This window comes from Ischnura elegans, chromosome 12 (assembly GCF_921293095.1).
Source record: "Ischnura elegans chromosome 12, ioIscEleg1.1, whole genome shotgun sequence".
NCBI lineage: Eukaryota > Metazoa > Arthropoda > Insecta > Odonata > Coenagrionidae > Ischnura > Ischnura elegans.
The window spans coordinates 61,268,041-61,283,497 of NC_060257.1; the positions used below are offsets into that span (position 1 = coordinate 61,268,041).

The following is a 15,457-nucleotide window of genomic DNA, read 5'->3' on the forward strand; positions in this document are numbered from 1 at the left end:
GTATTTATGTGTGTAAAAATATTTTTACACTTGTCTCATGTAAAGACATAGTAGTTTTTACATTTCTAGAATCGGAATTAGTTATGCCTAAAATACTGCGATCGAATAAAATTAGATGTGTAGGTCACATTTCTATTTAGGTTAGAAAAATATATATACATTGTACGGTTCAATAACATTGATTTTCTTGCCGTCTGTGGCTAAAAAAATCTTTTATGGCCATAGTGATTAAGAGTCAAGCATGTTGCCATAGTCAAAACACGTAATAATTTTGAACAGGATATTTGGCTGAAATTCCCGTAAAATTACTTTGCAAGTCATATTTAATTCGAATATTTTCATTTATAATTGATACTATATTTATCCCTGTACATCGCGGCGCGGCCAACAGCAGCCTCCTGCCCCCCGCCACAGGCTTTTCCCGGCAAGTGTGGCATAACTGTGTACGACACATTTTTCCACCGCCAATTTTAAAAATTTATTAAAATTGTAAAAAATTTAAGTACGACTTTCTCTCCATAAGTCCTTACAATATGCAATACATTGAAATAATTATTAGCTAACAGCCGCGCTAGCCACATTGTTTTGCAATTACATGCGGATCAAATGTTTCCGGACATGGCCTTAGAGATGGGACTACAATAGGGTAATGAGATAGCAATACACGAAGATACTAATACCACCTCGAAATACCCTCTACCAATTATGAACCGATTCGAATTTTTTCTCCCAGAAAAGATAAAATGCTGAGGCACGACTTTCATTTTCTCCGAGTATCTTCAAATGAGTGAGATGAAAAATTGAGGATACCATGACTCTTCAACTTACTGAGATTTTAGTGCCGATGACAGCACCACAGACTTCATAGTTAAGAAAAAAATGAAGTTGGCAGGATCTCAGAGGAGTTCAGCTTGAATAACTATATATGAATTTTAATGAATATAATTATAAACACGTTTATGTCTCTCATGAAATTCACTAATTGTAAAAATTTTAGAATTTTAATATATTTTTCTTACTCAATGCATAACTTGGAGTTAGCACGGCGTGTGAAAACCTTTCACCAATGGAGTTGAAGCGATCGAAATAGAGGTAATTTAGGATTCCTCTCAGCTGCAATAAAAATTATATTGTCGTTGCCATTTTAGGAAAAATTTAGAAATGAAGGGCGCAGTAATATGTATTACTGAAGTAATATTAACGTGAATTTTCTGATGGATTGCTAAAAAAAAACGGTAGAAAGAAAAAGGAAACAGCAATTTGCGAAAGTCATACACGATTTCTGGCGTTCTCGTGAAAGTCATACACGATTTCTGGCGTTCTCGTAACGATCTATTATGTTGTACAGTATTGCTTACCGACGCGGAATAAGTCTCGTCATGCGTCCTAATTTTATATTTGTATAATGCAGTCTTTTGTTTACGATACTTCGATGCTTTCACAAGTGCAGAATGAAGAAAGACCTTGGAACCCTGAAGAAATCAAGAGGAAATAAATGCAGGAAATACCCAAAGCAAAAGATACCGAGCGAGGGGCTGACCACCCAACGTAACACATTTTTGTAACACAATGCTGTGGCTCTCGAAAGTTTAGCTAGAACTTTTTTACATTAAAATAAGGCTCCAATTTTCCAAATTAATTATCCCAGGAAACAAGGAAAAGTAGTCAGCCATTAACACTCCCTTACTTGGCTCATGCATTCAGAAATTGGTTTTTCAGCAAATATTCTAGTTTATAATTTGATCATCTATCGAAAAGTTATTATTCAGCTGTATTTAAAATATAATGCTTAAGAATAACGTAAAATGTGTTTCGTCCTAACTGAAGGATATAGTTTTAAGCATAAACCTATAAACCTATAGGCATAAAACTATACCAAATATCAATTGAGGACGTCCATCTAAATTTCGAGACTTTCGAGAGTCTCGTGGAAGTGGTATCGTCTCGTCTCGTCAAAAGGTGGTCTCGTCTCGAGTCTCGTCTCGAAAACGAGACGAGACTCGAGACGAGACGAGAAAGTCTCGAGCCTCGCGGCAACACTAGAGGGAACTCGCTAGAGAAGAGATCAACGTCATCCCCACTTGGAAGGCAGCACGGATGAATCAAAGAGGTATCCACGCTCCCACTGATCACCACCATTGCCTGATTTCCATCGAAACAATGGCAGGGATAGGAATATTAAAAGGGTGCAAATTTAGTATTGACGTAACGTCTTATTCTGAGAGAAATAAACAAAGTTCTAACCGGGAGAGTTGATTTAATTTATTTCAGCTCAATATGAACATTGTTTGGTAGTTAAAAAATTTTCCGCAATAGGGTAGTTTCCTTCATCAAAGAAGACGAAAGGCATTGATTGCGATTCGTTACCTACCATTACTGTATTCATAATATACAAATTATTTGGTTTTAGAAATACCGGTTTAGACGAATGGCAAGGGTAAATTTTTTCCTCATTTGAAAAAGGCCAGATTGGCGCCCATGCGATGCCACTCCACGTGACGCCACAGGGACCTAGTTTCTATACGAGGAGATAGGAGTTTTACATCGTCTGAGATTACCAATGTATCCATGATAGACAGAGCTCAGGGAAACATGTCTTAATAATCACCCATTAAAACTGGCTAAGGTCGGAAAGTTTTCTTCGTTTGATAAGGTATTAATAAGCCTTATTTAAGCCAAGTGCTACCAGCTAGCATGGTACTCTGCTACCTGCTAGCATCCTGCGTCGTTATCAGCGCTCAGAGCCTCGCCCCAAGGTCACCTCACTTGCGACGTCACACGGAATTTTCCCAGCATTCATAGTTAGCCGTCGCGATTTCGCTCGCTTGAAAATTTTCTTTTAATTTAATCGCGAAAAATAGATATAGTCATTTAAAAGTCTAAAAGCGTGAAATACGTACTCCAGGAGTAATAATATTTCGATTTAGGCAATAAAAAATTAATAGGAAACCACCCTATTGAGGTCCCACAAAAATTCTCGGTTCTAAGGCTCTACGGAAAATTTCGAGAATAAATGATTCCCCTGCACTATGATTAATAATAATATAAATAGAAATAATTTCAGAGAACGGGAATATGATATTTGCCCATTATCATCATGTACAATTAAGATATAATTCAGATTTCACTCAACATTTGCATATATCCGAAATAGCCAGTTCTCTTTACCCAGATAAAAATTCTTCTTGCGTCTTCAGGTATGTATGATCCTCATATAACAGCATCTCTAAGGCAACATTTATTTTTTAGTACTGAAGTTTGACTCATTACGTTTCCATGAAAGCTATAGTCTTCATTGTAGGGTTAAAGAAACGATTCCGACCGGAAATGACAAATACGTATTTTATATTATCCTGAGAGGTATGCTTTATTCAACTCACACATGAAATATGTGGCGGTGGCTTGCACGGGGTTAACCAAATAGCAAATTTCATTGTACGAATGCCCAAAAAAGGAACACACAACCCCCAGTCCCACAATTTCTTCAGAAGAGTCACGTGATCTGGCGGAAATTTGATTATGGTGATGTGTTGGTAGTCAACATGACCGCAGCAAGCCAATGTTAATTTATGTACCTACAAGCGGTTCAAATTTCTCTCTCCAAAATGTTTGGAAAACAGTCAATCAAACCCCACACCATGCAAACCTCTCCAAAAAAGCATCCCCTCTGAATGAACGCATATCTCCCGCAGTGACCAGAAGAAGCCGAGTACAACCCCGGCGAAACAGTCGTCCGTAGAAACGGACAAACGCGGAGTCAAGCCCGGAACACCAGTATCTTCACAAAAAACCACTCGCGGAAGCCTAAATAAGGATAGATCAGATAATGTATATTCAAAGAGATTTTTAAACAGACAACAGGAGATATTCCCAAATGGTAATCAAAGGAGCATAATTAATTCCGGGAAAGACCTGTAAAAATATATAGAAAAATGTCTTGGGTTGGACACTCATCAATAAATTAGATATTAAAAGATCAAATACTAAAAGTTTAAATCAAGAATCACTTACGTTCATGAAAAGGGAAAGAGAGAAAGATGAAGAAATAGGAATGGCACGCTACTGGAATTGATGAGGGGTGGAAACTATAAGAAGATGAAAAGGAAATGAAGAAGACGAACATGATAACAAATATTGGACGGCTGGTTGGCATACAACTTGATACAGCTTTATTAAGCAGGAGGAGGATTAAAAACGGAAAATAAAATCACTGAACATATTTCTCATGTCGTTTTATTTTAAAAAGCCATCTCGGCTTATACATATGGTACACACAAGAACCTGCAACGCACGTACACACACAATCATCCGCTCCCACTCAATGAATAAGATGTACGCAACCGGGACACGAACCCATCACCCCATGCAAGCTGTTAGAGTTTTATTAATACCCACATATACAGAGAACGGGCAAGTAAGAACAATGATGAGGATTCATTCAAACGTAATAAACGATCGCTAAATTTTGTCTACTTCAGGGTTAAAAAATGTTTTACAAGGAATCCCACCAAAACATGAATATAAATAATTATAAACCAAAATACTTGCAAGAGAAAGAGAGAAAACAGTGGCCGGCGTTCGCCTCGAAGGAGAGAGCTAGTGGAACCACTCATTCAACATCACTTGGGACGGAAGAGGCACGATAGATACCCTTAGAATAGCTTAAGCTAAGCATTCGCGGCAAACAGGCCGCGTATTTGCTCGTAGACTGGAGACAAGGAAACAGAATGTGAAAACATTCGGGTGGGCAGTGGCATTTTACGTAGGGTTGGGCAAAGGACATGCCGAGGAGTATTTGAAATACAAAATACCGCTTTCCTTAACCCTCTTCCAAACTGGAACAGTGCCGGAACGCCGCGGCGTTCCGGCACTGTTCAGGAAAAGACATAACAGTCCGGCACCATGACAGCACTACTGCATTCCGGATACAAATACGCTGGGCTGGCAACGTCATGTGAGATGGCAATAACGAAAGACGCTTAAACGAAAATAAAACTTGAAAGATAAAATCCCCATAGGAGGACCAACAGACGACTACTCACGGAAAGTGAAGAAGAAATAGCCTCCAGTAAAAGAACTCCCCATCATTTTTATAGCTAGATTATGACCCGTTCTGTTCGTAAGACGATATATTCTTACGTTTCTTTTTTAATTATCTAACATGAAAAAAGGTTTTCCCCTCGCAAGATAAGCAATGCACTGCTCCATCGTACATACATAACCATAGATACATAACTGATAAATGCATAACTATGCTTCAACATTGAGAGCAAAGCTGAGGGAACCTATTTTTAAGTTTTCTTTTCATTCACTAGTTCCGTAACCTTCTTTGGTATTATTTTATTAGATGCTGTATTTGATTGAATTTCTGCGGCATTAATCTCTTAGGCCCAGTTTCACCAACACGGATAATATTCTCTATTATCTCAGTTTTCAAAAACTCGGTTAAAATTATTATCTCAGAAATGTGAGGATCGTGTTTCACCAACGATGTTTTATCTCAGTTTTTAAAAACCGAGATAATCAGAATAAATGATTTGGCTCGTACGTTTCTCATAACTCTGACGTGGGAAAATAAATGACGGTAAGCAACCGTATGACATGGAATCAGGTTTAATAAGCCGGTAAGTGTACAATCAAGTACATACAGATTGAGAAAATGAACAGCAACAGAGTTAATATTGACAATGAGAGTTAGAAAAGCTCAAATATTACGTTTTCGTGGAAGGATTTATTAATTTGCCTTACCAAATACCACGCACGGGTAATAAAAAACAAATAGGGGAACCGTGTTTGGCAAGAGCAAGAAATGCGAGAATATTGCGGTAAAGAACTTGTAAGCACCTTTGTTTAATGTATCGTTATTTTAAAAATGAAATTTTTTAATTTACCTAGACTCCCAGATTTAAATAAACACAGTTCGCGGTTACTTTGAGCTACAATAATTAATTACGTCTCACATTGGTAAAATTGCGATTTTGAAGATAACGATGCTGTTACATAGGTATTAATTCAGGAAGAGGGCAGAGATTAAAGGTTTTTCTATATATATGTAAGAAAATTCAAAGAAAGGCTTGTAACAATTAAAAATACGAACATATTTTGGCAAGAGTTGTCAGAATCATTGGCTCAAGAGGAGCATGGGCATGGAAAAGCTCAAGTTTTAGAGAAAGAAACGTGAAATTGCTTTGACGAGGGGAGATCACGTATCCTATTATGACGATAAAAAAATTGTCCTCATGTCTATGCTTGCTTCAATTGAAATTATTCACATACTTGTCGCCGTATGATCAAAATGAAGATGACAAAAAAATATGGTTCGAAAAAGTTGTTGTGGCGTAGGCTGGAACCCTGGCCCACAGAGCGACAGTAGACGACGCGACGGTACCACTACACCAACTGCCCGACATATATACAATGCGCTATTTTAGCATTATACATTATTGTATAATACTTGTTAAAAGTACGGCATGAAAATTAATTAATTACAGCCAAACTAAGGCCCATTCATTAGAACCACTACCAGTTTAGTGATGTGTTCGCCATTCCGAATGCTATAAAATATACGGCATTGGAAACCTCCACCTTCCCTTGTGAGTAAAATTCTTCTTCAATGAGAGCGAGAACTGCCTTCGCAGTTTCATTTGCCATTTTGGGATAAGTAAATAAATGTACTTTACCATATATATTAAATAATCTGCACGCTCATTTATCCATAGTGAACGTGGTGTCCGAATAGAATGCCGTTATTCTTTATCGCTGTCATTCGTATTTTTCGAGAGCTGATGAAGCTGCATGCGCACCATGCCACGTTACATCTGCCCTCAGATTAACTCGGATAATAAGCTTTGAACGGCGGTATATCGTCAGTAAAATTATAAACCGAGATAACAGCCCAAAACCAAGTTAATGCATCTGGTGAAACGCGATTGTTGTAATATCTCGGTTTTTGGAGAATATTATCCGAGTTAATTCAATTATCCTCGTTGGTGAAACTGGCCCTTAGTTGGTAAAATATTCGTGAATGGCTACAAAAACACAAAGACATTCGAAGAATTACAACTATAAGGTAAATATAAGAATTCAAATATGCTAGAAATTTAATTGCTATTACAGTTTTTAAGTGTGGATTTTTTAGACTTGGGCATCGCACACACTCAAGGAAGGGGAAAGTTTCTTTCACTTGACCATTAAGCACTGCGAGGATATTTGTCGTGTTTTAGTACCTACCTTATATGATCTTTAATTATCTTACATGAGAAAAATGTTATTTTTTCCCTGGTGAGACTAAAAATGTACTCCTTCATCGTAACTGATAGATGCAAAACCGTACTTCAAAACTGAGAGTGAAGTAGAGGAGAACCTATTCCCAAGTTTCCTATTATTTCACTAGTTTCGCAAACTTCTCCCGTTTTCTTTTGGAAGAATGTGCCTGATTTGTGCGACTTTGCGGAGATGGGAGGGGCTCTTGATGCGGGGAGCTGAGGTAACGAATAGAGGGGGATTTATGGCCTTCCTTCCGCGGAAGCGCCTTCCGCCCCGAGGTCGGTCCACTGGCGATACGAGGATGTGCGCTCAGCTGTCGTCATCATTTCTCGCACGATCCCACCTCGCCTCCTTAATCTCCTCATCCCGGAGTTGTTTACCGGAGCGTGATTTTTCCCTGCCGTGCAATTTACGGCTACAATCTTTCTCTAAAGACTTTGACCCTGTACCACTTGGATTTTAAAGGGTCAAGGAGGTTATCAACGAGAAACGACATAATTGCCTTTTTAAAGAACAGTGGCGTAGCCAGGATTTTCGTTCGCGGGGGGGGGGTCCAAAAGCAGGGGGGGAATTTTTTTTTAAAACAGGGTACTAAGTAATGGGTTTTAAACTAATTTCAACACTTTTCATAATTGAAAAAACTTAAGTTGTTAAAGAATATTTATGTAAATTCATTATTTTTCAATATTTTGTTTTCTTTTATGAAGGAAAATAATTATGTTTTTATATTTCGGTCCGTAAGAGTATTTATGTAAATTCATGAGTTTTCAATACCTATTTTGTTTTCTTTTATGAAGGAAAATCTTTATATTTTTGTATTTATTTTTTATGTTTCGGGGTCCGGACCCCTCGGAAACCCCCCTACGCTACGCTACTTTTAGAGAACATGACGAAATCTTTTTGCACTCAAAAAATTGTTGACGACAATATTTATTTAGAAGAAACGATTTCAATTTTTATAATTCGATTATTATATTAAATTTCGCCCACATTAAAATTACACGATGATGAGCTACTTACTCCTGAATTCCAAAAAATACTAATCAAAACTGGGCTTTTCATGCATTAAATTTTGTACGCATTAAATATAAAATAAAATAATACAGCGAAATTCAAAAACTTATAAAATGGTGAAATGAAAAATTCATAGAATTCATTAACCGTGGCAACTGCTTTTTTAACTTAGGTACCACAAACGCTGGTTCAAAAATAAGATGCATTATTTCATCCGATCCAAACTAGGGGCGAAGAGGATGCCTGTTTGAGCAGCATAAACCGATCGATTATGCAGCTAAAATTTTGAAAACCTATTTAGTTAAACGTTCGGCAGTAACGGTTCTGGGGACAAATTATTCTGATGCACTGAATAGTAGAGGCCTTCACGTTGTAGAAATCCATCTTACTGATTTGTGAATGAAAAACTTTGCCATTTCTACAATTTGGAACTTTATTTTCGTGACTAGTTTCTTTTTGGACTAGTCCTATGCTAGTTTGGGCAAGTTCATTTGGGCTAGTCCTATGAATATGATACAGTGTATCGAAACTAGTCACGAAAATTAAGTTCCAAACTGTAGAAACAGCAAAGTTTTTCATTCACAAATCAGACAAATTATTCTTTAAAGTTTTTGACGAATGATACCAAGAGAGATTAAATCTACTACTATTCCGGAAGATGAGAGGTTAATAACTGAGGGTTTTGACCTACAATAAAATGTTAATATTTCTTTTTAGGTATTTGTTCCTGGGCTCAAACAGCTCCAGCATTTCCTGAAACGAAACCTCATCGTAAGAAAATAAACATAATTAGTATTAGCATAGTAAAAGGCACATGATGGTAAAGCTTAAGTCAGGAGACAGTCTAGCTTCATAAAAACAGCGACGTAAATGTATTCAAGCACCATCTTCCCAGCTTATTAATCGCAGTTTAACAACGTTTGATAATCAAATTAAATTGTCGACCGACCAGGCAGCCAAACGAAGTAGTGCACTTTTTTGCCCATTTTGATCAGATATAGAGTTACGATAATGAGGAGGAGGCAGACACTCAAAAATGAAGAGCGATAATGAAGGCCTTAATGGGTTCCGGGAACCACCCGCCGTTCACGCAAGCTTATCACGTTAAGAGGCTCAGCAGCCGTAAATGAACACGTATTCCGCATTAGCTCAAAACAAGACAACAGGTGCACATCAGTCTTGAGTCTCAATCATTCCGACATGTCGATCATAAAAGCCGTATCACAATATGCATGAGAAACTCTCCTCGTTAACAGTTCGCCAATTAAAATTGACGAGCGGAATTCGTTAATGGAGTCCCCTGAATACTTTATAAACACTGCATACAATAATCTTATAGCTATAAAAATAAGGTTAATCTGTCAAATCTATTCCACTACGTCAATATTCTCATTCTTTCGAGGATAAAAACGAATAGTTCGACAGATTCACACACAACATAAAAAAGACGAAGACAACGGCCATGCGATAGATGGAACTCAAAAGGTAACTATGTGGCCTAACTGCGACTCGAACCCAGAAACTTCCGATCGAGCTCTACCAATTGCGCTACCAGTTATCTGAAATTCACCATCACTTCGGCAGGAGTTTACGCATAAGAAAATCCCTTTTTGCTTTCGCCCACATGACTGACCAATATATGTACATGGCAAAGCGGCAGCTGACCACTCACCAACGGAAGAAATGGAAGAGGACGCAAGAATGAAAGGAAAGATATACACTCAGACTGTAGCTGGAAAGAGACAGGAACATGCGTTACGGGGCGCGCTGAGCCCGAGTGAAGAAAGCCAAAATGGCTGATGTTCCCTTTCGTTCATTCATAAAACGCCATAAAAGCGAACACACATTAATATACGCGAATAAAAGAGGAAAGAAAGAAATATGAACACATAACAGAAAAAGGACGAGGACAACGGTGCTTTAGACGATGGAAAAAGCCAGAAATCAGACGCAATCTCGTATTTTGCCACTTCAATATTGGTTTCAAGCACAAAAACTGAAAATAGCCCTTGTTTATCCTCGCACTGAAGCTGCAAATCGTTCCACTAGTTCATTGATCATCCCACACAATTCCTCCACAAAAGAAGATCAAGAGAACGTAGCAAACGAATGCGTGACGTGACAGGCCACACGAAAGTACATTTTAGCCACGTGGGCTTGTTTAAAGTAAATTGATACAGAAGCTACAAAAACGACGTCGATACAGCTTAAAGTCGTTAAAAGAAAAAAAGTATATACTTATACATTGATAAACTAAGCCTCCATTCAAGCAGATATGATTCGACTAATACGACCAGTGGCGGATACAGAGAAAATTCAAGGGGGGGGGGGGGCGCAAAAGACATCTTGAGTTACCTTTACTTTTATCGCAATAAAAAATAATCAAGTCACATGCAGAGCTTCAGTAGTTTTAACTGAAGTTATTTAACACACATTCAAGACAATGCCATCTTATGATATAAAAAAGTTAAAATTATGGTTCTGCTATGTTTGGCAAAGGGGGGGCGCGCGCCCCCTGCGCCCCCCATCTGTATCCGCCACTGGATACGACTCCCGACTTCCGCTAAATGATGATGATTGACGCAAATTTGACCGCGGGACAACGGCTTAAGAATTAGAAAATTCATTGAAAAAAATCCACGAATACGTGCCCCGGTCTACCCCACGTAGATTGAATCAAGAAAATGTCTAACAAGTCATTGTAATAATTTTTTTGTAGTTACATTGATTTTTTTATTTTATTATAAGTAAAAAAATTACTAAAATCATTACAGCCGCTCTTCATTTATAAATTGTGTAAGTAAAGTGTTCATTGATTAATATGTGGTACAAAGTTAGCCGGGTCAGCTAGTATTTTATGAGAAGAAAACAGTTTCTAATATCATAGATCTGAGAGTACATAGAGGCTTAAGGTTCAGGCATGGAAATAAATAGCGTACACTTATTTTTGTATTATGAAATTGGATAGACTATCTCCTTTCCTCATTTTCTACGTTATTCTCTAAATAACGGGTCCCCAAGATATAAGTGTCCTAGTCCACTACCAAAGAATGTTGAAATGTACTTTTATAGATGCCATAAATCTAATTGAAAATAGCATTAACGTCACAGTTCATTTGTCATGGTAGATGAGTCTCTTGGAGTGTAGTTTTTGTCATTTTATACTTCAATGTCCACACGTAATAACTAATCCTTGAAAATGGTAATGTATCAGTATTTATTTTTAGAGAATAATATGAACTTATTGCACAGAGCACATGCCATTCCAGGTAAAAATTTATAGAAGGAAAGAAAAAACGAGAAGAAACATTTTTTATTCGACTTTTAAAACGTCCACTGGTAAAAAAAAAACGCATTACTCATCACCAATCAATACACTATATTTCACCTCATTATCTACATATTTAGGAATCAAGGTACGCCTCGCTCTTCCGAAAAAGCAAACCGAGTACATACATATCCTCCTTTTTCTGTGCCAGAGAATCTTGCGTAGAAAAGTCGCACAGCCACAAAAAATCACGATTGAAGGCATGAGAACCAGATAATAACAAAAGGAAAAATGAGAAAAAAAAATTGGTTTTTGCTTTCAGAAAGTAGATCTCGAGTCTTTAACAATGATTGATGAACTTATTTGGAACTCACTGTTAGAAAAACTCTGCTAATAAAGTATTCATGTGTTCGTGGAAATCGGATCTTTGCAAAAGTTGTACATTATTTTGTTTCAGCACACATGCCTTCAAATCGTGCCGATTGAAATCTATCGTGGACAATGGGAGGGAAGCGATGGAGTTTAACAATAATATCACTAACTTCTCGAGATTCAAATCGATTAATTTTCTTTCAAATTCAATATTACTCTTGGTATGAACAGTCTTACAAGTATGACACAACTTAATTATGGAATGGATGAACCAAATTTTGAGCAGAACAAGTTTTTTTTAATATATACATATAAATTATTTACAAAACGATAAAAAGTCTTTGGGAATACGTATCGTGACCACAGGCCAATGACCAGACATTCGTTAATATAGCCAATAAGATAAATTAAAATTCTGTGCATAAAGAACATAGAAAAGGGCATACAATAGTAAACAATGTAAAAGTAAGCAACAAAGCATTGTAAATTCCAGGAACTTACACCATAATACTTCTTTCTTTACGCGGAAATGACGGACTCGTGACTGAATTATTGCTTATGCGATACGCATGTCGACATCAATATGACATAATCATTATGCATTCCCCTTATTAACTCTCATTCACAGGTTTAACCATCGAGACATGAAATAGCAAATTCGAAATTTTATTAAAGTGACAGTACAACTGTTTACGCGTATTCAAAGGAATGAATTCTTCGCGGACCGCAAGCACATCTCATGTAGAAGGGGGTTTCAGAGGTATGAATATCAGCAAATCATTCATTCAACCTCATCCACAACTTATCTCCAAAGGAGTAGTCAACAGATAACGGTAACCAGGGAAACCACTCCATCGCAAAAAGATAGTCCTCATTTGATTGTATGCGCTAGCTGGAGATTTTTCGATGAGGCAAAGACAATGAGTGACGTGATACATTTAATTACGTTTAAAAAGAAGCTCTAACAATTAGGCCACTACTTGAAACCTAATGTTGTCAACTGTGCCGGCACCCATATCGCAGTAACACCGCTACGAGCAGAGGAAGACATGGAAAAGAACAGGCGTAGCCAAGACATACTGAATTGTTTCACAGACACGCCACGCTTATCCCCGTGGAAATTATATTCATAACAATGCCACGTGGCAATAAAAATGCTCTGTAAAAGGTAACAATGAAAAAACCAAGGTAACACTGGCGCGGTAACAACATGATATCCCAGACTACTTTCATATGTTTCACAGTCAAGTCGGTTTCCATAACTTTCATTTATGAAGGATCACTGAAGGATAGAACAAAACACAAGATAGATCGATTAACATCATTTTACCCTCTAAATTTAACGTTCTCATGATTTGAGTGGTTAATAATTATAATTACGAGTCTCAAATGCCGGGCAATGCGTGCGGACAACAGACACAGTCAGTGCAGACATTTCACGCAACATTCTTTCCCTCAGCGCGAAATAATTAGATTTATTAATAACAAAGCTTAATTGATAACATACAGTATGCAATGAGAAGTGTTATCAGGGATGCTCAAGCGATTCATGATAGCCGAAAATGACAAGGCACCGCCTGCTTCCGAAAATTAAAACACTCCAAATTAAAAATAAAAATCTTTTATTTTAGTAATGCATGCAGGCCATGCATTGCTTTCATCACAAATACATAGATAGTAACTGCGAAAAAGCTTCCAATGCGTACAGGGAATACATGTTAGATCCCGAGCGTAACGGTTAAAATAAAGACTTAAATGCTTCGTTATCCATTGCCAAGTAGAGATTTTCTTTTGGAAAGGTTAACCTAACACCAAATTAGAACACAGCAAAAGATTACACCTTCACCGGGTTAAAACCTCACGACAATCAACTATGGAAGCTAGTAAACACGTTCACGATTTAAGTTTTTATTGTATTACCACATTCTTGTGCAACCGCCAACTTCGCAAACGAGAAAAAAAAGCGAACACCACATCAATTACGTATCGAGATCACGTGGATTTGGTTCGAGGAGTCTCCAGAAGGGGGCGTGACGTTTACGACCCGGCTGATTTTCGAAAAAAATAAATAAAGGTCTTCGAAAGGGAAACATGTCGTAATAACAACCACGTGCCTTCAAAGAGATGAGTGATGGGGCGATTCATGAATGAGCGGTGACATTATTAAAGCAATGATCAGAGGAAAGAAGACGGTGAAGGATTGAAAAAAAAAAACAAAAACAAACTTGTGATTGTGTGCAGTACTAAGCGTCACCAAACTCACCCATTTTCCTTCATCTTCGAGAAAGTTGATTTCCAAGATGTGGCTCAGCAGCGGGCCGCATGTTCAAATTATTCCTTTTTTTCCACTTTTTATGTCTTCAAACTTTCCTCACAACGCGACCACTACAGTCTTCGTCGGCGGGAACAAAAGCACTGCGAAGCGACTCGGCTTGAGCGAGCGACTTGCGGTGGGACCGGCGCCAAAAGACTTTAATCGTAGGAGCCTAAAAGAAATGAAGAGGATTCCCAACTAGACGAAACAGTCTTGAATCCGGCCCCCCGAAGCCGGGAACCGTCCCTTCGGACACCCCCAACACTCTTAAGCGATCCAACGGCCTTCCGAGGCTCACGGTATAGAACTAATGAAGGGAGAGGGATAGCCGAAGGAACGGAGTGAGAGATTGCGGTATCCCACCGCTGCTGCTTGGCGCTGCTGTGGCCAACTGACAATGCGGCTGTATCGACCGGGCAGGCACGTAGCTGTTCCCCTCGAACCCCCGAGGCCGGCCCGCGGATGGGGGGAAGAATAGCGGGGTAACCCTAAAATTCGGGGGAAAGTGTAGGTGAAGACGTGATATTGAAACACAAGACGCGAATATTTTCCCCTTAACAACAATGAATTATGCGTGTCCCCAGTAACGTGATCACTCACACTGTTCTATTATTTTTTAACTATCATTACCTTGACCACCACAATAATAGAACCACGGAGATACCGCGAGAGGCGCGTCGGGCCATTTTCAATACAAACACGGCTGAGAAGCAGGATTATTGAAAGGTTCAATCAACAACAAAGGCATATCGCAAAAAGCCACCACAAAAGCAAGGACAGTTATATGAACTAATTAAAAAACACATCAAATCATTGGCAACAAGTGAAGGGTAATCATAGCGGCAAAATGAACAACTTTAACAGAGGCAAATTTATATAAATGCTTCATTTCATCCACAAATTATGGTTAAATCATTAAAAATTAAAGCTTAACGTTTCTCATGCAAATTTTAAATGCGCCAATGTTGGTAAAATAATGATTTTAAAATTGTATCAATCGAAGACGACTTTAACGTCCTTCAAACACGACGCCGCAGCGAACCGACATGCGCGCCATCTAGTGACTGAAGCAAGAACTTTCTGGCGGGGAGAAGATGCTCTTTGAATTGGGCACACACACTTTCTCTGATTGAAATAAATAACTATCATGACGTACACAGGACAAAATACCAACTATAATAAAGTGAAATCTGACGTAGGACCGAATAATTACTTAAGGGATT

General features: G+C 38.2%; 1 long non-coding RNA gene across 1 annotated transcript in view; it reads right to left on the reverse strand.

Moving 5' to 3' along the window:
* The window catches only part of LOC124169503, a 54,443-nt gene that overhangs the window by 37,087 nt on the left and 1,899 nt on the right, over window positions 1-15,457 (reverse strand). The window contains exon 3 of the long non-coding RNA XR_006867142.1: window positions 14,184-14,722. This is a non-coding gene — a long non-coding RNA (uncharacterized LOC124169503). The remainder of the gene's footprint in view (window positions 1-14,183; window positions 14,723-15,457) is intronic.